The sequence below is a fragment of the Leiobunum rupestre genome, chromosome 1, assembly GCF_980474605.1.
Source record: "Leiobunum rupestre chromosome 1, qqLeiRupe1.1.hap1, whole genome shotgun sequence".
Classification (NCBI taxonomy): Eukaryota; Metazoa; Arthropoda; class Arachnida; order Opiliones; family Sclerosomatidae; genus Leiobunum; species Leiobunum rupestre.
Window position 1 is genome coordinate 3,563,658 of NC_143384.1, and position 23,232 is coordinate 3,586,889.

Here is a 23,232-nt window from a genome sequence, read left to right on the forward strand (position 1 = left end):
TTGTAATAAATTCTTTGCCAGTTTTTTGTTGTAGAGGAGATGTAAAGAATGGGTTTCAAAAGCCTTCATTCCCGTGTACACCTTGTTTTTGTTCTTCTTAAGAATATTTTTGATAGAATGCATGTTTACTAATGGGTATTTTAAATTTAATTCCAAGAACATAGCTAATTTTCCTTCCGCAAAAATCCTTGAAATGTCGTAGTCTATTTGATTTCCGTTAATAAGTATTCCTTGTTTCTTTAATTTTTCCAAGAATAGTGTGTTCCATTGTGAAGCAAAGTTCTGAAAAGGAACGAGACACCAGGTAAGAGGTAAACAATAATAAAATACATTTTTACATTGTGTGAGAAGAATTGCAATTAACAGCCACGCAACATTTTTAAGCCTTAATTTTAAAACACTCTCTAGCTCAAGCAGAAGTCAAACTTGCGGCCAAAGTATGTTCAATTTTTGCCAAAATAAATATTTTTATAAAGCGAAAGGCTCCGGAAAAATTTTCGCTTAACATATTGCTTTTATTAGTAGTATTAATAATAATTTAAGCGTGTACATATTGTACGCACTCATATAAGTGTCAGAAAAGCTATAATTTATTCGAAGTGGGCATTAATTTAGATCTAACTAAGAGAAGCCCTTCTAATATTAATTAATAGTCAAAAATATTTTAATTTTTTATATCTAAACTGAATAATTTAATGGAGCCATAGGTTACTTATGACGTAAATAAAATATTAAACTATCTGTACACAAATAAATTTCTGCTGAGAGCCAACTGACCAATGACTTAAGTTATTTTGAATAGAATTGCTACCGCGATAGCCGTCAACCGCCAAAAGTCTACCATATAAATTTCTTCCCCGAAAACAGGTTTTGGCTTCACCCTTCCCATAGACTGCTATGCGGTGGCACAGGCCAATTGGGGAGGCGTCAATAAGAGATTATATTTTCCAAATATTCACCGAATAAAGGTAATGATATTCGATATTTTGATCAAATACCAAAAGAGGCGTTATTAGTTTGGATGTTCGACCAAATATTTGGTTAATTCAATTCTTTGCCCAGCTTTAATTTTTTACCATGATATTGGGGACAGTGAAATTTCAAAATAAACCAATAACGTACTTTCAAGCTGAACTCCAATTTTGAGTTTTCAAATATTAATGGCAATATTTCCGAATGTCTCGCAAGGTCATGTTCGTCCTCTATGTAGACAGAATTTGAAATAACAAATTCTTCCTTTAAATTACTCGAATACCAAATAATTATCATTGATGTACTGAGTAGCCAAGTGCAGATTAATATCCTGGGAATGTTTGTTTTCGTTAAATCGTTCACTGAAAGTAGATGGAACTTTTAATAAATCAACCTTCAACCATTTGTGGCTCTAGAAAACAAAACTAACTATTACAGGCATAGGTGCATCAGCCATTTGCCTAGGACGTCTTATTTCTAAGGCCTATTTGGGTAGAAACCTTTTTAAGGAAAATCACCAAGTGCCCTCGAGCTAACGATTAGATAAAAAGGATATTTACTGTCAAATACCAAAGACCAAAAGTGAAAAATCAGTTCTTTCGAAATAATCAGCGGATTATTTTTCTCTCTGCGTTTGTTGGACATGATTCCAAAAAGGGACAATGTCAGGATGGCCAGCAACCAGAGTAGCCAAGTATTTCTCGAAATTCCACCAATTTCCAAATATAAATCAGAGTTATCCTTCTTCGTTTTAACACTAGTTAAAATGTGAAAGCCGTGAAGAGAAGTGGCAGGAGTAACGTGGTAATCCAAAGGTTGTTCATGGTAATGTAGGAAATAACTCTTGCACGATACGTCAATGATCTTAAAAAACAATAAGATTTTCTTTTGTAGAAAACACATTTTTTGATTAAGATACAGGGTGTTTCGAATAAGTCGGTCAATATTTCAAGCTTTCATTTCCTGTGTGAATCTGAAGAAAAAATGTAAGAAGAAATAAGACTTTATCGGGTAAACCGTTTTGAGGTATTATATCTTGAAAATGAATTTAGAAAACACTAAATATTAAAACTGCATTAACAACAAAAAGTCTAATATGGCTTCAATTATTTTGTTTCTAAAAATTAAATAACCTTCCAGGTTAAAAATTGAAATTTTATCGGAAAATGTGTTTTTAACAAATAATAATATTGAATGTTGTAGTAAAACAAAACCAAAATTGTTCATTTTCTCACTTTAAACTGGACATAGAAAATTGTTTTCTATAAAACACTATATTTAAATAATGAATAGAATAAATTACTGAAGTTGCGTTACTTGCGGCTCAACTTTTTTGTAATCAAAGCCGATTTTAGAAACTAATTTGAATACATTTATTTACGTTTTGGAGTGTTAACCCTAATTTTTAACCAAATAAAATCAGAAATATAAATAATCGTGCTTATTTAATTAATTAAATATTTCTGTACATAAGGCAATTGACGTTAGCAATGGGTGACTTTTTAATTAACTAATTATTATTTAGCTGATATGCAGGTTATGTACAGTGGATGATTTTACAAATCACAGTTACCTCAAAAATAACAAGACAAAGGTTCAGTGCTGTTGACATAAACTAAAGTTAAAGTAAGAAAATTCTACAGGGTACAAAATCTCGAGACAAAGCAAGATAAATTCTAAGTGACATTGGGAAACAAGTACTTCTTATTTTCGATAACGATCTTCAAAAAAACATCAGGCAAGTCAGCTGCAAATACGTTATGGTCTAGGGGAACTCTTTGGAGGCATCAATGTCATCAATATCATTTCTTTATGTTCAGCTCTTAACCAAGCTGACCAAGAAACCCCACACATGACCAGTGTGCTATAACATTAAGAACAGTTTAGTTTAAACCTGCAGCAGATTGCATCTACTAAATTAGATATGACAATTTGACAATTGTTTTTGCAAAAATAGTTTGTGGGTTGAAACATTTTCTGAGCAAAAGTTGTATGAACAAATAGAGAGCCAATGAAATTAAATTGCACATTTCCTCTCATAAGATGCTGGTCAATAATTTTATTTTTAATTGCCCATCACGTTGAAATTTAGCGTTAAAAATATATTGATATTAGGAAATATCAATTCGATCCAGCTTGGGTAAAACAATTTTTGTACTAGATTAACCTTAATGTTTGTTTATTTTGTAGGTTATTTAAATTTTGACTAATTTCTGTTGATACATTTTTATCTATTTTAACGTTTTCTGAACTGATATTCAAAGTGTCATATATCTCGAAAACGATAAATTTTTTAAATGTTTGACTTGCATATTATTTGGTTCAGTGGAAGGCAAACAACACGACAGACTTATCCAAACCACCCTTTAAAATTAAACATCACAGGACCCACATTTCATTCTAGAATTGCAAGTTTACTCACCCCAATTCTCACTGCTGCAACTAAGTTCCAATCAAGTATCTTTTCAACTGGTATTTTTCTCTCACGAAGTTTGTTTGCAACTTCGTCATACTTAATGAACTTAATCCTATTTTGAAATACAATGCATAGTTAGCGTTATTTTAAATGCAGAAACAGATCAATTGTTAATAAATTTTGAATCAATCGTTCTAATGTGATAATGGAGTGATAAAGAAATAAATCTAAGCTGGGAGAAAACCGTGTCGACTTAAGAATGAAAGCGGAAGTGTTGTGGGAGGATAAAGGAGTGATTTAAAATTATTTCTTGGCCATAGTCTTTCCGATTAAAAGTTAAGTTAACTTTTATTCCCAAGTAACTTAATTACTTGGACATTTTTTAATTAACCATATTGTGAGTTTAGGTATATCACATGAGCGCAATTGGTTTGGTAATCGTTCATGGTATTTCTGTGGATCATTCATGAAAAAAGCTTATTACTCAAAATAAAAATTACATTATTATATTTTAGTGTTTTGATAAAAAATTCAGAAAGATGAACAATTTATATTAAATTTTAGACACAAGAGTTTAAAGGCTTAATAATATTTTACGAAAAAACCATAAATATTCAACAAATTAACCTCTTCCTTTTTAATGCAAAATTAGCTTTTTTTTCCTAATCCCTTAGTAATTAGTCAGTAAAATTAAGAAACACTTTGCTTAATCCTCTTTAAACTATGTGTTTAAAGTTAACAGGAATAATATAAAAGCTTGATACCAAATCTCTTCAACGTTGTAATTGCAGCTTCAGATATCAGTTTGACAGATTTAATAAACTAGCGAGCATTTTTATTTCTTTTATTTTTATTAGAAATGTCTAAATTAAACGATAAATTAGTCTATTGTTTCGAAGAGTATAACGTGTTTATTTTATAATTCAGCTTATTAAGCAAATCAGAACTTGTTCATTTACTTTTTTAAGTTTTCTTGGCTGGTATTAATCTTATTTGCTCAAACTGTTCAATATAAAATTGATATTATGAAAGTTTAAGCCAATAAGCCCGAGTTAAATGGCCTGAAAGTGTAAAGCGACTTATAGTTATGCCAGCAAAGGGATGTGCAAGTGCCACCTTTCTGAGTCTCGAACACTAGAACAACAGGGAACTACTAAAACTCGTTCACATTTCAAGAATTAAATCGATTAAAATTGGGAGATTGCTCTTATCACAGTTTCATTAATTTTTTTATTCCCAGGTAGCACCATCACGTACATATTACGTGGTTTATCGAGGTTTCTAAACCGTACACGAAACACGTTTGTTAAACGATGATCATGTCACCAGTTAGCACGTGTTTCACCACGTAGTTTTTAAGTGTTAAATAACGCGTACATTTAGATTAAAAAAGCGCCTATTAAGTTAAAATCGCATTAAGTTTGAAAACAATAACCGTGATTTTTATTTAAATTATACCGTATTAATCACCGATTTTGCGTGTATTAAGGAGTTATTTTTTGTGTATTTAGTAGTTAGTTTCCGTGATTTCATGTATTATTTCCCGTTCATTAATTGCATATTTTTAGTGTGTCAATTATTTGGTTATTTTGTTTGCATTCATTGCTTATTTGGGGTGCAATAATAAGTTAGTTTCTATGCATTAGTTGCCTATTTTGGGTGAATTAATTGGTTATTTTGTGTGCATTAATTGTTTGTTTTGCGTACAGTAATTGATTATTTTGTTTGCAGTCATTGGTTATTTTGCGTGCATACATAAGTAATTTTGCGTACATTTTTGTGCAATAAATGGCTATTTTAGGTGCATTTAATGGCTATTTTGGGTTCATTTATTGGTTATATTGGGGGTATTTATTGGTTATTTTCCGTGCATTTATTGTTTATTTTTTTATTTATGTGATGAAATTACACGATGAGTTTTCGTCTAATACTAGGTAGAATTAAGTTTTCGGGATACATTATTTTTTATTCTCTTTAGGACTCGATGGCGAAAATAACTATATGATAGTTTAATGAATATCAAAAGAATATGACTACGAAACCACTTCTACCTCTTCAATGGAGTAATTTTCAATGGATCTCCATTCTCTATAATTCTGCTCAGTTATCTTACAAAATGTATGTGAAGGACATACGCCATGAAATTGAATATTTAAACTAAAGATTGACTCATAGTTAATTTCATTAAATTAATGAATAGATCTCAGAAAATGACTTTAAAAAAATATATTTATAAATCGCTTTTGAAATCTTGAAATTGAGACCTTTGCAGTGTTTGAAAGTCAAACTAAAAAACTGCTTTATACACGAAAAAAAGCTTAATAAACACAAAAAATAGTTTAATGCATTCGAAAAAATCTCTTCGTGCAAGCAAAATAAGTGCTTATTGCTTGAAAAATAACCTCTTATTGTATGACAAATATCCGCTCAGGGACGTACCTTTGGGGGGGCAGGGGGGAGCCCCCCCCCAAAGTTTTGTTAGAGTTGGCAAATCGAGGTGGACTTGGCAAAATGAAAATAATGAAACGTGTTAATTAATTAAAGAAACTCCTAAGCCGATAGTAAACAAATCATTTAAAATAACCCAGCAATTTACTTCCCTAAAGTCATTAACTATGTTTGAGATTTCTATGTAGTTGCTTCTCCTTATGTATAACTTACAAGACCTGATTTCTACGCTAGGCAGCTAGTGTGTCGGAACTTTAGTTCAGCCTTGTGGTAAAAGCTTTTTAAATAGTCATTTTTCCTACAGCACCTTATAAAATTGAAAGGCAGATAGCAGGGCCGGCGGATAGTGTGGGTAGGGTGGGTACTTCACCCACCCGGAATTGATGTCATCAAAGTCGGTACTGTGGGGATAGAGCCACGGCCATTGTCACAGAATAGCTAGGTTTCCACTCTCCTCGAAAAGGTTGTACAAAGAATAATAGAGCCATGCCGTCTACAAAATAATTTGCACAATTTTCCCGGGACTACTTATTTTTCCTAACCCCTCCTTGATTAAGTTAGTTCATAAACGGGATCGTATTTAATGGTCTTCGTTGTACCGGCCACAGTTAAAAATTCGTCACTGAGAGAAGAACTTCTTTCCCGGTTTTTCCCCACCTTCTTCTTCGCCCGATTGTAGGAGTGAGTCCGAGTAACGTTGTGCAGTGAAAATTCGTTTCCTGGTAAGTGGTAAGTGACATTTTTCAGTATAAAAACTGCAGAAGTAAATTTGTAAAATAGGTTATTAAATATTAGCTTTAAATTCTAATGAGACAAGCATGAATAGTAAAACGCAGTCTTCGCAAAAGGGCAAATCACAACTTAAGCATAGACCTTTGACAAGTTTTTTCATTTCCTTCGCGTCAATCCCCTTTCTATATCTGAAAATACGGTAAAGACGGACTTAAATCGGCTAGTGATGCGGAAGTTAAATACAACACTATCTTTATATCATGCTTTAAATATCGGTGCTGTTGAAAACTATACATGCGGCACTGCCCCGATTAAAATAGATTACAGTTAATCATCAAAATCAATATTTTAAAAATACATAAAATGACAAAAGCATAATTTTCAAAAGTGTATTTAAACGTTAATGTTTTTCGTCATTAGTCTCTCTGTATCAAACATTTATATAAAATAGTTATTAGCGGTTACATTTCTACCTCGCGTTGTGAAGTAGGATTGATAAGTGCATACACTATAACTTTTAGAAGGTAAACGATACTAAATGTATATTACATATATGATATTGAGTTGATTATTCGGATAGTAGTGGGCTCTAATGTAAGTATTCAAATAATAAATAACTGATTATCCCAAAACTGCTTATTTGACACCAAAGCCATAAAGTCTCCATTTATTTTTTAAATAATTGTAATTTAAATAATCGGTGCCTAATTTTAAGGAACGACGTCTTCTACCACAAATTGGGGTAGGGAAAGTACCCACAGTTGTCAGTACTACGTTTTATAACGTTGTCACTACCTTTCTATATAATTGAGTTTATTTTGCATTGCGCAATTATTACTATGTAATAATAAATTTGAATAGTACTAAATTTTTTTAGTTTTTACCACTATCAATTTATCTTAATAAGTATTATATAGGTTTATCTTTTTATGTAGGATAACCCAATAAATCCCCCTCCCTCCTCCGTCTGACTACCTACCCGAGATTAACACGATCCGCCGGCCCTGGCAGATAGACGCCTGATAGAGAATATCGGTTGCTCGTTATTATTTCAGTGTTCATTTTCTACGTTAAATATGGCAATCTGTATAAAATTTATGAAAATAGTTTTAATTTATATAGGAGATGTTACAGTTTTTTTACTTAGGGTAAATTAGGTAAGTCATGAATATTATAGTGAATTCTTTAGGAAAGTGAAAATTTCACAAGCCAATATTCCTAAAGTTGCGTTGGGTAAAGATAACGTGTGATCATATGGTGTGATACAGTGTCGGTTGTTCTTACGTTAATATTTCAGTATTAAGTGTTTGAATTGTTTATGTTATATTTTGGTATGAATAATTTCAGTTATTCAAAGCAGTTCAGTTAAACAACAACTATATAGTATTCGTCAGGATGAAATGTATCTATTTTTTACTACAGCGGGATACACGACGAGAAAATAGTAAGCGGGTTTGATGGGATTTTTAAATTGCTGTAACATCGTTCAATCTCTGTTTTCTTCTTCGTGTATCTCACTTTAAGAGAGTACGCAAATGTTTAACTCAATATAACTAGACGCCGAGCCATTTTCTCCATTGAATTGGGAATAGTACCGCTAAAATAACATAGGCACGTTCGGTAGTCGTGGTTTCGCGAATCAAATTCTAAAATTTCCAGTCGGCGCACCCAGCCGTCAACTCTATCATTATACGGGTGGCGCCATCTATAACTTCCAAAGTACATTAGTATCATTGATTCAATTGTATAGTTTATAGTTCCCGCCGCTAACAGCGGATGGCGCCACCGATTATAAATTTAATGAATCATTTAAATTGAAATCTACCGTAACAATCCAAACTTAGACGACTTGACAAACTTTGGTTTTTACTTGACAAATTTCACTTACCTCCACCCCCCCCCCCCCCCCCAAACGTACTCTCTTCGGTACGCCCTGTATCCGCTTAATACACGAAAACAAACAGCATAATTTACGCCAAATAACCTATAAATAACGGGAAATATCGCTTAATACAAGGAAAATAACGAATAAGTTCACGCAAAATAACGAATTAATGCACGACAGTAACTTATTATTGCACGAAAAATATCCCTAACTACATGAAAAATAAACCATTAATGCACGCAAAATAATCAATAAGTACCCGAAAAAGACGCGTTGGACACACGAAAAATAACATATTAATGTACTCGAAATAATCTCTTAAAGCATGAAATTTAACCGCTAAATACACGAAAAGTAGCTCCTTACTACACGCCAAATACCAGCTTATTACCATGTGATATAATGTATAATTAAACTTAATAAGCGCATTTTATAATCGGTAAGTACGCATAATTATACACTTAAAAATACCTGGTGAAAGTTAAGAGGGGGTAAGGAAGGTGATAGAAATTTTGCGAAGTCAAAGATACGCCCAAGCGAGGGTTTTTAAAGGAACCATTAACTTGTCTACGCCACTGCTTATTTGTCCACCTTTTGAAACCTCAATTACCAATCTACGAGTCAGTGTGATGCATTTACAATACTACTGATATATTTTGCGAATATATCCGGTATAGTAGGAGCACGTGTATATTAGGCATATATCTTCGTGAGCAAAATGTAAAGCTTAACACTTTTCCAACCTAGTTATTTATCAACTATTTATTAACGAAAAAGCTACCTGTCTGCCAATCTTGTGATATAAACACCGTAACTATACGTAGGAAACACGTGTAGTGAAACACATAACTCAACAAGTGCCTTATACAGGGTCTTTTTTTTTGCTCGGAAAAGTGTTTTTTTTCAAAAACTATTTATAGTACCGATTTCAAATTTGGAAGGTCAATTCTCTATACCGGGGGACATCAGTTTGAGAAATTTGAGCGTTTTCGGTAATGTTTTTCACCAATTTTGAAAAATTATTTTTCGACCACTAGGTGCGAGATAAAAAATTTCTATTATAAAGTTGTAGGCCGTCATCGAAAACCCTTAAAAATTGTTCACTCGACGAAAAACAATTTATTTATCAGTGAAAATTCGAGCTTGAAAAATTTACAAGTTGGTGAAGCCAAATTACGATTGTTTGAAACGATAATTGAAACCGAATTACCTAATCCAGTTGAAACTTTGGTTAAAAAAACGACCGGATTTAAAAAACACGAGGCTATAGGTCAATCCTAAACATGCATTGGGTATTTAAAGGAAAACTTTGGGAGATTATTATCAGTGTTTGATAATATTTCGAACAATGCCTCGTTATTCATTTACTATGGAGAAGCAGCGCAAAACCTTAGAAGAGTGACTGAAATCTTCGCAGAAAGACATCCAAATGGAGCACCATCTGTAAATACAGTAAGACGAGCAATTCACGATTTCAATCAATTTGGTAACTTGCAACCTAGGTTTCGCGGATTGGGTCAACCGGATTTAGACTTCGAGAACAATGTACTCGCGTACTTTGAGGCATATCCTCGTCACAGTTGCGCTAACGCCGCTGCTGATTTGGGTTGTTCTGCAAATCGTGTGTGGAAAATTCTTCGTAAGAATCGCTATCACCCATACAGAGCTACGCTCCACCAAGGACTAATTGACGGAGACCATCAAAGACGTTATGAATTTAGCAACTGGTTACTAAATGCTGTCCAAGAAGATAGACAATTTTTGCGCCATGTTTTGTTCTCCGACGAAGCGTCATTTTCTAGAGATGGGCCCTTTAATCATCAAAACAGCCATCTTTGGTCTGACATCAACCCACATTGGGGTTTTGAATATCATCACCAGGTTCAATTTGAACGGGTCAATGTTTGGGTTGGACTTGTTGGAAACCGTTTGATTGGTCCCTTTTTCCTGCCGACGAACCTCAACGGCCAAAGGTATTTACATTTTCTACAGAACGAACTGAGTGACGCAATCGACGACCTTCCATTGGCTGAAAGACGTCAGTTGTGGTTTCAGCAAGATGGCGCCCCTCCGCATTTTTCCCGGCAAGTAACTGAGCACCTCAACAACGAGTTTCCTGAAAGGTGGATAGGGAGAAATGGTCCAGTGCATTGGCCAGCAAGGTCACCTGACCTAACACCGCTGGATTATTTTCTCTGGGGATTCGTTAAAGCAAAGGTATACGCCACGCCCATTGAAACTAGGGAGGAACTCATTAGACGAATAATCAGTGCTTGCCGAGACGTCACACCAGAAATGGTAGAGAAAGCGTTTGAGAACTTAATTGTCCGCGAACAAACCTGTGTTGCAGCCAATGGTGTGGATAAAATATCTGCATTTAAAAACCAAACATGTACATTTTTTCAAGTGTGAAAACTCTACTACGTTTGTATTAGACTTGTTCCCTTTTCAATTATCGTTTCAAACAATCGTAATTTGGCTTCACCAACTTGTAAATTTTTCAAGCTCGAATTTTCACTGATAAATAAGTTGTTTTTCGTCGAGTGAACAATTTTTAAGGGTTTTCGATGACGGCCTACAACTTTATAATAGAAATTTTTTATCTCGCACCTAGTGGTCGAAAAATAATTTTTCAAAATTGGTGAAAAACATTACCGAAAACGCTCAAATTTCTCAAACTGATGTACCCCGGTATAGAGAATTGACCTTCCAAATTTGAAATCGGTACTATAAATAGTTTTTGAAAAAAAACACTTTTCCGAGCAAAAAAAAAGACCCTGTATAATAAACGATGAATACTAAATATCAACCTAATATACACAAGGTCGTTCTAGTTATTTTATCCGATAAGTTTTAGTTCTTTAACCTTAACGAGTTGTTCGGAACCACGATTTCACTTCGAAAGAATGGCTTCGTTTTCATTGCGATGTTTGGTAAGTTGATGAATTATGAAAACATAATTAAAGCCGTGAAAGGTGGAACCAACTTGGTTTGAAATGAACAATATTTGTCTCGCGCTACGTCACTGGTTCGATTTCAATTCCAAAAATGCAAGATATAAAATGCCCATTATAATGTTTTTATTTAAATATGAAAATTGTGCCCAAGAATCGAGAACTCATTATGTACAGGTGCCCTAAGTTGAAATGGTAATAAGAGAAAGTGCAAAGTTTTTAAGAAAATAATTTAAAGATTAACGCTAGTAAGATGAGGGAGCTGTAGGGTCCCATTGCATGAAGGACATGATGACATACTCATATGCAAAAACACCTGAAATAATAACTCATGAAGACGCTATCTGACCTGGTTCTAATGCTAATGATAAAAATGTTTGAAAACGGTTTTATAATTAATAATCAAAGTCTTCGTTATTTATTAACAAAATAATTAATTGTGTTTTAATACTAGATCACGATTTGTCAAATAAATATCTTACTTACGTTGTGTTGACTAAATTCGTAAGAACATACATAAGAAAAAATCCAAAATTCAAATGATAAATTTTTATCGTATTCCGCAAAAGTTGACGTTCATAGAAATCTTCATTTACCTGAATTTAAAAAAATCGTATTCTTTAGTAAGTTTTTAAATTAAACTATCGAGTAATAGTCATTGCATTTTGGTTTGTGTTTTGTAGTTTAAATCAGGTGCACAACTAAAGGGTGCCCTAATGTATCTTCGAGAGTGAATAATCTGTTTAATCTTGTATGAGATAATTAAATTCGAACAAATACTTTTTTCAAAATCGAAGTCAAATTAGGAAATGGGTCGTTAACTGATTTAAGGACCCAAATTCTGATATTGTATTTTTTGTATTAGGATTTAAGGGCCTGATATTGAGAGATTATCAGACGTCCCTTTTGAATTGATAAACCAAAAGCAGTCTTTATTAGGTTAGTTTAAAGGTTCATAATTCTGATTTCTGCGGATCAACACTTTGTAACTTTTCGAGATAAAATAAATCTGAAGAGTAAATTGCGTAAATTCTAGCTGATATTTTCGCACAAAGAACCTTCTGGAAATCCAATTACGAAATTTATCCTCTAATGTTTGAACACAAATACGGTCCTCTAAGTAAAAACGCAAAAGGGCGAAAGCACGTTAGATATGAAAGGTTCGGAAAAACCAATTTGTCACAAGAAATAACTGCTCGATCCATATCTCACCGAGTACATAACACATAATTTATTAATTATTTAACGTTTTCTAAATATGAAAAAGACATACCGGATCTGATGATATTCTTAAAACGTGTTGCGTGATGTTTTCGGTCATTTTGAAGGTTCTAATCACGATGGATTAGAAAAAGATCTGAAAACTATGAAAGATTCAATAAAGTTATATTGTCGAAACATCGAACCTGATCGATTAAAAATAATTGACAATAGTTAAAGATTATATACATGCTTGTAATAAAGAGTGCTAAACTATCAGTACATTGTAAAATAGTGAAAACACGGTATAAAAATGAAATTCTAGAGCGTGACCAATAACCTCAGCTGAAATTAACTCTGATTTTTAAACCAAATATAGTACTTTATCGCCAATGTGTTACTGTGGTTGGGGGTGTTTCCGGTTCTTCTCAGAGGCATTTTTATCTGTTGGATCAATAACATTGCGGTGGGGAATGGTAAAATATTTATTGCAATTCAGCGACATTTATCAGAATATACTGAAAATCACGTCCTTCATGGTTTTCCGCGCAGTTCCTGAGTTTTCTTTTAAAAATTTAAAGGGAGGGATATTCAATTTCCAATAGGAAGAATTATATTCCCAAAATATCCAGTAGTGAATTCTTAAAGGAACTATATCACTAAAAAAATAACGGTATTGAACCTAATCTTTCCCCCAAAATTTACTGCTAATCTAGGTTCTGCATAGTGGTGACCTCACAATTTTGCGGGCGCTTTTGTAATTAATTTCAAGGTTGGAGAGGGTGTTGGATCAGACGGTTTGGCTAGAGGGCTAAAAATGGGTAAATCGCGGGACTCTTGACTTAATTCATGGCGAGACCCCCTGAGGCGGTTGGTGTTTTGGCCCGAAACGAGACCCCCGATGGGATATACCCCTTTCCATTCCACCAGAAATATTCTGTCCCTGTAATGCTTTGGCGGTGCACGGGGTATATAAATACAACAATCTGATGTCTCTCATTTTCGGCCTTCAAGGGGTCGGAGTGTGCAATAACTGGTGGCTTTGCCGGGGAGTCGGGGTCCGGCTCTTGTAACTCATAAGGGCGGTGGCGCACTGGGAGATGTTAGCTCCGTCCAAATGGTCCTATCTCCACCTCCGACTTCGGTCAGGTGTGGGTTGGATACTGGGCTTCGGCCCAGGCTAACGGAGAGGGGCCGGGAAAACTGGCCGCCTCGGCGGATTGGGTAGCCTGCTGTGGGGCGGTGGGCCCGTTTCTCGGTCTTTTCGTGTCAACCGGGATATCCGGTGCCAGCTGTGTCGGGTTATGCGGACCGCTGTGTGCCTGTCGTTCCCTATGTTGGTAGGGTGTCGGCCGGAGTTGCCAGAGCATCCGCTCTCATTCCCACTGCTCTGTGCGAAGTGGCGAGCTGGTCGAACCATTGCTGCACCTTCTGATGGGTTGAGCGGCTTGCGTCGAGGGTGCGACCATCCGTAGTAGGGTTCTACTACCCATCCTGGTTTTGTCAACTGTCCGAGGTTGTGGACGCTGGCGTAGGGCATTCTGATGATAGACCTCCGGTGGTGTGGTTGGAATCTTATAGGTACACCGGGCTATAAATCTGACACATGTCTCTCATTTTCCCGATAGACTCCGTGGTTGAAGTAGATAAGTTTCACATGAGGTTATTTTCATCTTGTATCCTTTTTCTTCCCGTTAATACAGTTAGAAACGGAATATTTTTTAATCCTTTTTTTACCCTCTTTTACTTCTGTAATGGTGTTTCTTTTGTTTACGAATTGGAAAGTTCCTCCGTAGTGCTTATAATTATCAACGAATTCCAAGAGAATGATTTCAATAGACGAGTACAGAAAACCGCTTTCGATTTAAAATATTTTTAACGAATTGTGGGTAGGAAACCAAAACCAGATTGGCTATTACGGGAGTCTCCGCGGAACCTATATTATCCTACTTGTACACAAAATGTTCTGGCGAAGTGGCGGTTCAGCTAGGGTTTCATATCTTAAACTTATTTATTTAATTATTAAGTTTTAATGATTAAAACGGTTTTGAACTAGGAGATGGACTTAACAACTAGAAAATAAAGGTATGATAAAATTCAAATCCAACTCTAAAAATGTTTTTCGGACAAGGCTTAATGCATCTTTCAAAGCAGACCTGCATTAAGCCTTGTCTGAAAAAACATTTTTAGAGTTGGATTTGCGAATTATCATACCTTATTTTTGTAGTTGTTAAGTTCATCTCCTAGTTCAAAACCGTTTTAATCATTAAAACTTAATAAATGAAGATTTAAGTTTACCGAAAGGAAAGCTTCTACAACCTATAACGCAACACTTGTAACCACCGTGGACGCTGATTTCACAAAATTAATTTAAACTAATTATATTTAATAATAGTAAAACGATTATATATCTTTTATGTATTTCGTAAACAAAAAATGACAACATAAGCGGCCGACGTTCGTAGATCAATGATAAACGGTTGATAGCAGTAAAACTCAGCCGTAAGATGATAACTAACAACTAGTTTCAACCAGTTATAAACCACCACGGCACCACCCAGGCTTAGACTTCGATATAGAGGTTGCTTCGAAATAACACTAAATACCCGGTTAAATTCAATTCAAAATAAAACACCTTGACAATAAAAACCTTTGAAATATAAATCGCGATTCAAATTAAGTAACAGTACGACTTTTAATACTAATACAAAATGCTTAAAACCTGGACTTGGCAATGATTTTTATCGTGGGGAGAAAAATATGACGATAATGGCGGCCATAGCCAAATCTACGGAGTGGCAAGTCTCTATTATACGTGTTTGCTGACCTCAGATTACTAATTTTTCTAACCCATTCTCATTGGTGACCTCTATTTTTACCGTCGTCTTCTTCAATAATTTCATGGAATGCCCGGGGAAGGTAAAAAATTAAACTAATAAGTACACCTCTAGTTTCATTTGTATACTTCTGATGTTAGGGATACATTTTTATGTATCGTAAGGTACGTGACGATAGTATTTATAATTTGGACTAAACTAACTTTCTTTATTTAATATCATGAAATAACAACTGCAAAGCCAACGGTTGGCTTTTGTCAGAAAAACAAAAAAAAAGAGATATAAGAGTACAAAAAAGAACATATTTTAAAAATCTACATTGTAAAAGAGGGACCATTTTGAGCGGAAAATTTGATAATTATTCTCGGTTACAATATCGTTGGGGAGCGAATTCCAATCATTAATTACACTGTTTGAAAAGAAATTAAAACGAACGGAAGATTTTGTTTTAGGTTTGTAAAGTTTGAGCGAGTGCCCACGGGTTCTGGACTCCACGCTTAGTGAAAAAAAATCCGAAAAATTAAGTTCTAAGTTGTTATTAAAAAACTTGTGCAGAAGGCTTAAATTATTAATTTTGTGACGAATAGAGATGGAATGTATACCAAGAGCATGTAAACGGGAGGGGGCATGGAGCTTTGAAAATTTGGTAACTAATTTGGTAAATTGATTTTGCGCTTTTTGCTTTTGTTCCCAAACGGGGGAACAATACTCAATGAGCGGGAGAGCGAGCGAATAAGCCCAGCCACCGAACGAACTCGTTCAGTAACTTTATTGGTTTGCGCAGAAAATTTTAGGTATGGGTCAATCACGACCCCCAGGTCACGCTCGGAGAGTGTAGAAACTATCGGAGTTCCCTTAATATTGTAAACAAAGTTCGGATTGCGACGGCCGAGATGCAACACAGAGCATTTCGTAGTATTGAAGGAAAGACCACGACATTCGGCCCAACGAGCAACCGCATCTAGGTCACTCTGTGGGAAAGTTTCGAATCGTCAGCAAAAAGTAAAATTAACGCGATAAGCACCACAGTGGGTAAAGAATTTACAAATACGTTAAAGAGTAAAGGACCCAAAACCGACCCCTGAGGAACCCCCCTACCAACATTGCTCCAAGCAGATGCTTGGCCCTGAAGAACGACTCTCTGCTTACGATCCGTTAAATTATTTTCAATCCACAACAAGGCATCACTATCGATACCCGCGGAACGCAGAGCATCGAGAAGACAAGAGTGGGGAATGGAATCAAAAGCTTTAGAAAAATCGAAGTGTATAATATCGACACTTAAGCCATCTTCAATCCACTTAGACCAAGCATTCGTAGCCTGGAGCAAGTTAGTAAGGCAGGAACGCTTGGAGAGAAAACCATGCTGAGAGGGGGAGAAAAACCTAGTGCGATGGAGAAAGGATGTTATTTGGGCAAACACCAGGTGCTCACTGAGTTTTGGAGCCTGATTCAAATTGCTAATAGGGCGATAAGTAGTAGGATCGGATCTAGAACCCTTCTTATGAATCGGCGTAATATGCGCCTCCTTCCAGGAAGGAGGAAGTTCGCAGAGTGAAAACGAGCGAGATATTACAAGATACAGTGGAAAAGCTAAAACACTAGAGAAGGATTTAAGCATAAAGGGGTGTAGACCATCTGGCCCAGGAGATTTAGAAGTCTTAAGTTTACCCAATAAAAAGACAATATCGGCAGGCTCGCACGAAACTTTCGTACGAATATCATAGGTGGCAACAGATACGCTGGGGTTCAACGAGGCGAGCGAAGATAAAGGGGCCACGGAAGATCCGCTAGAGCTGACTGTGGAAGCAAAAAAGTCATTGAGGACCGAAGCAGTCTCAGATAACCTTGCTGTAACAGATCCATCGGGCTTTTTTAGCTCAGAGATCGGAACCCTAGAAGCGCGAAACTGATTGATATGAGCCCAGAAAGTTTTAGGGTTGTCGCGAAATAGAGAAGTTAGGTTAGCTTCATATTTGCGACGTAAATTTCTAACATGGGAATTAAAAGCATTACGAGCAGCACGGTACTGAGTATGGAGGGTATCCAAAACACGGAGGGGCCAAACGTTTTTTAGCTTAGAGAAATCGTTTCCAGGCTACGTTTTTAAACTCTCTGCTACGAGTCGTACGATGGTTGGGCTTGGGCTTAGTGGGAGGCCTACGTAACGGAACAAAACGGGCTTTACCAATTTTGATAACGTCGATAAAGGCTGACCAGGATTCGGACAAGTTACCAGAGCCCAGAACAAGTGACCAATGAACAGTGGCAAGGAAAGCGCAAAACGACTCATAATCACCCTTAGAGAAATTAGGCCTTGGCACAAAAATAGAATGGGACCCACGTAACTGAATTTGAAAAAGAACAACACCATGGTCACTTTTGCCCAGGGCTGCGGATAACTCAACCACAGGGTCAAAAGCTAGGGACAGATCGGAGGTTAAGACTAAATCTAGAATATTGTCCCTACAGTAGAGACCGCCGCATCTAGTAGGGGAGACAATAATTTGAGCTAAAGAATTTTCAACTACACAGTCAAGAAATGATTTTGTAAACCGACAGGCTTTAGGGGTAGTACTAAAAGACGCCCACGTTATACTAGGGTAATTAAAATCGCCGACAAGTATTAAAGAAAGTTTGCCCCGTTTGGGGTTATTAGAGCGGTATATAACGCCAATAATGGTGACAGTGGGGGGAGGACCGCTATGATTTAAAGAAACAATTAAAATATCAAGGCCCTGTTCACTGGGAGTAAAGGGATCAAGATTTATGTCCGAAAAAGTAAGAGTACTCGCGATGAAGGAGTTTTCGATATAAATAGCAACACCCCCAAACGCACTAGAACACCGATCGTGACGGAAAAGAGTGTAACCCGAAATTCCGTGCTCAGCGTCGAGTTGGTCCGGCATCCAGTGAGTTTCGGTCACAGCGGCGAAGGCTACCTTGTGCGTTCGAAGAATATGCGTAAGTTCAATGTGTTTATACACAGAGGTTAACCCTTGAGCATTGGTGAGGAGAGCTGACGATGACGAGATAGGAAGACCACTAGATGGAGAAATTGACGAACAAGGTAGAAGATGCTCCAAGCACTGGACATACAGAGAAGGAGATGGCCGAAAAGGAGCAGCGAGAGCACTTAAACAGTTAGAGTTGGCTGAAAGGGTCGAATTAGACTTCATTTGTTGAGGAACACCTTTTTTAATGTCAGAGTAGAGAGATTGGTAGTGCGGTAAGGTAATAAATGCGTGACATGCGAATGACTGAGAGGCGGAGAAGGATTAGCCGGCTTTAAACGTTTTTTGGAGTGGTAGATTCCGGTATATCAGAGAACAACGATGAGCGGTGCTGCGACAGCTCTGATCGAGATAACACGGCACCATCTCGAATGACCAAATTTGACTCGCCAGCTGCTAAACGTCTACGGAGTTCTTAACCGCTTTAAGATGCTTAGATTGTTGAAGTTTAGTTCGGTCAATTGAGAAAGATAGCGACGACTGTCAATCAGACGCGCGAAACGATTTCATTCCCGAAAGGAACGTGACCCAAGGAGGGAACCGAATAGCGATCCTCGAGTCTCCGAAGATTCGAAGTTAACGAAGCGATAGTTTCGTCCGTTTGTTTTATGGCCGATTGAATAACGGAACAATCCGAATGAATAGATGAAAATTCCCTACGCAAATCATTCTTCATAGTGCCGAAATCCTCCCGGATGTCCAAAATTTCCTGTCCCTGAGTAGCCACGTCAGTTGATAGTACATCAATAATTTCTTGATGTTCCGAAAGCTGCCTAAAGTCATTTTCACGATCAACTTTATTTTCAAGGGCAATGAGCCGAGCCTCCATAAGTTCACAACGAGCAGTATGAGGGCAGCTTGAGGATACTCGGTCAGTAGTTATTGGAGGAACCAAGATGATATCAGCGGATACATTAAGTAGATCCCCAGAGGACGGCAATAGAGTTTGACATTTATCAATTGGCAGCGATTTACCCAAAATAGCGTCCTTCAAAATCTCCGAAGAAACAGCGGGTGGGCTATTTACTTCCGTTTGATCATCAACGAAATCAACCGACGTTTGTAAGTTCGATCGCAATGTAGAATCCAATGTTTTATAAACATTACGCGAGCGCAAGTGTGGTAAAACCATAGAAATCTTATACTCCTACCTAGAATGCTCCCGTCTACGGGAGAACCTTACGCCAAGTCATTTTGTAGCAACGACTAATGATTATATAGTCTTTGCTTAAGCTTCAGCCAATCAGCGACCATTCATTGACTACGGCAAGCCGCTAACGCCATAACATGGCGGTTAAAAATAGTAGAAGCTCAGACGATTTTTACAGGATCCATCCGAGCCAAACTCGCAGAATTCCCATAGGTTTTTGCTGGAGTTCTTCACATGAACCACTTCAACGTTTTTAGATTTTTATTTAAAAATAGTGTGAAGATTTTTTGAACTTTTAGTTTGGTTTTCATGTTTACTTATTATAAGGAATATTTAAATGCCACCGTGAGGAAGATAAATAAGATTTAGTTTAGGTTCGCTTTGAAATTATTTAAGCCTAGGCGTGACATAGGCCCAACTTTTAAAATAGCAGGCAATGTCAATGGCAGTTTTGGGAGAAGCAGTGACTGAAGCTCCTTAGTATTAACCTTTGTATTTAAAGGTTATTTCACATTTTAAGTAAGTAATATTATATATATTATTATGTTTGTAGAAACTTAGATAAACAAAAACCTTAGGAAAGAGTAATTATATCCTAGAAAAATACATTACACTAAAGAATGACACTTATGACGAATTGATGACAGTCATTGAATTTAACAGCTACAATCATACTGATAATTGTCTTATTTTTCAAAACTTTACCTTTTATTTAATTATATGCTTTCTCTCTTAGAAGCTTAGCCAAGATAAATGTCTCGCACTCTGCTTAAATTCAACATTCCACTGTTGAACAACATAAGAGATAGTACTCAACGAAGACCGATATTTACAATGTTAAATAAAGTGTTTTAAAAAAAACGGATTTTGCAATCGTTATAGTCCTGAGTTGTTGTTTCACTAGGCTCACTGAACTTCCTTAAGTAATTTTTACCAAATCATCAATTTGAAAGCCCGCCGTTTGTTAACATTTCAAATTGCCCCGAGGCTTAAGGAAACTAAAACTTTTACCTGTACAACGACACATTACCGTCCACCGCAAATCGTTTTCTACATGTGGAAATGAAACATCGAGGAGCCATAACAAAAACAACGCGAGCGCGTGCAGGGGGACGTGACTCGATTCACGTGGGCCAATCAAATGCGGGTTCTTAAGGTGACGTAATCCAAAATAAAATTATTGTTTTCAGTAAGTCAAACTAGATGGCAAGGAGTCGTTGCCGTAGTCACTCTTTGAATAGTGATTGGCTGATAATGACGAAACCTCCGAAAATGTAATTAAATTATGCACGCGCGCGGAATTAAAAAAAACTTCCAAACACTTTCAAAAATAAAACGGGCCTAAAAAAACGAATAATTGACTTTTAGCGGCACAGAAAAACGGTCGCAAAACCAAAAAATAGCGGACCGATCGCGAAACTGAGACCGAAACCAGGTAGATCGAACCTTCAGGAACCCAAATATTATAAAAACTCGGACTGGGAAGAACGAAAAACTAAAAAACCACCGCAAAAGAACGGAGCGTAATGAAACACGTAACTTTCAAATCGTACCTCTAGCTCTTCAATAGTCTTAAATATTTATTATTTCTTACCGTTGTGTATTTATAGACTTTTTTCCTTTGATATTCGATACTTTTCGGGTTTCATTGTTTCTTTGTTCTACTTAATTAATCAATCCATTAAAAATTGGAAATGTCGGAGTATTTTAAAAATTCTATTACTATCCTTTTACATAAAAAGGAGATACATCGAACACATCAAACTATTATCTTATCTTGCGGAAATACTTTTCTATGTTTTTATTCTCGCGTTTTTTAACATATTATCAGGAGTTCGAATAGTCAGCTATGTTTGATTGCGGGTTGAGCTAAAGAAGTCATTTCAGACATCAGGATGAATAGGGATCGTTTTTTTATATTTATCTTTACCAAATAAATTATTGATAATTTTCCACATATCTTTAGTATTTTGGAATTGACTATTGTTTTTTATAATAACCGTTCCTGGTATTCCTTACCATATTATTTAATTGATTTCTAAGATTTTTATTTTTTTAATCATTTTCATCAGTCGGATTTTTTATACTGCTTATATAATTTATTATTTAATTTGATGGACATTTAAATTACTTGGGTAAACCCACAATGCGAATACATTAGTATTTGGAAAGTATTGTTTAATTCAAGAAATTTCATAAAAAAAGATCAAACGCTATATTGATATTATCTTGCTCATACAAGCCATGCCAATTAGTATTTTTGAACAAATAATTAATTTTTTTAATGAAGTTTACAGAATAATTTATAATTTGAATTTTAGTTTAACAGAGAGTTGAAAAAAGGAAAGTAAATTGTTAAATTTTAAAAAAGCTGCTACTTCATAATTACGAATAAAGTTACTAACTTTTGTGACCAAAGTATGTCTATTTTCATGATCGGTGTCCACAATACCTTTAATCTCTAGGTTATGACGTCTCGACGATACTTCAACATTATCAGTCAACATTCGGTTACGATCAAAAGGAGGTCCTTGGACATTTTTCAGTAAAATTAAGAGAACTTTATTACAATATTAATTTTTAATGAATAAAAACTACTCATAATCATGTAAATCATTTTTCGAAAAATTTATTAATTGACAATTAAGACTGAATTAAATTTTAGTAAATAAAGAACTTTTAGTCCAAAAATATCTTGTCACTTTCATTTAAAATAGTATAAAGCCATGATTCGTAAGATTTTTAAAATTAAAAACTGAATAAATGGAATACATTTCTAAGAAAGGTTTGGAAAGCCAAAGTAGAGCCTTAAGAAACATTGCTATTTTATTTATATTATTATTATTATTTTTATTATACAGGGTGTTTCAAAAGGTTATGAAAAAATTTAAAGAGTTGTAGGGGGTGAGTTGAGAAGTATTCCTGTATTTTCCCCATTTTTATACGATGATTAAAAAGAGCGCCAGAGAGCTTCAAAGTATGACATACTAGCACCCGGGAAGTAGGCTGCAACAAAAACCACCCAAGCAGCAGGTAATGCGATTTCAGGGGTACGATGCGAAAGAATTGAGATAAATCACAAAAAACAAATGAGAAAACAAGTAATGTGCAATGAGTTTTATTTAACACAGAAGAACGAAGTAGGAAAATGTGTATTTGGTACAAGTTACAATGAATGTTTTTTCTTTCACTCTTACGCAAAGACGACAGCGTCGAAGGAGGGAATCGCGTACATGTTGAAATACTCCCGGTGTGTTCCGAATCTGTTCGTTAACGGCTTTGATCCTTGCCACCAAATCAGTCTCAGAATCTACTGCCGTTTCGTATACCAGATCCTTCATCCTTCCCCACAATAAAAGGTCCAGCGGGGTTAGGTCGGGGGATCTCGAAGGCCATAAGGCTGGACCTCCTCTTCTTATACATCTGCGTGGAAATCGCTGGTTCAGTTCTTCCCGGACCACCAAGGCATAATGAGCAGGAGCCCCGTCGTGCTGCAACCACATTCGTCGCAGAGTCGCTAGTGGTACGTCCATTAGACAAGACGTCTTAATTGCAGGAAGACCAGGTAAGATGCCCCAGTGAAACATTGCGGCAACATGTAAGGGCTTACCAAGACGTCTCCAA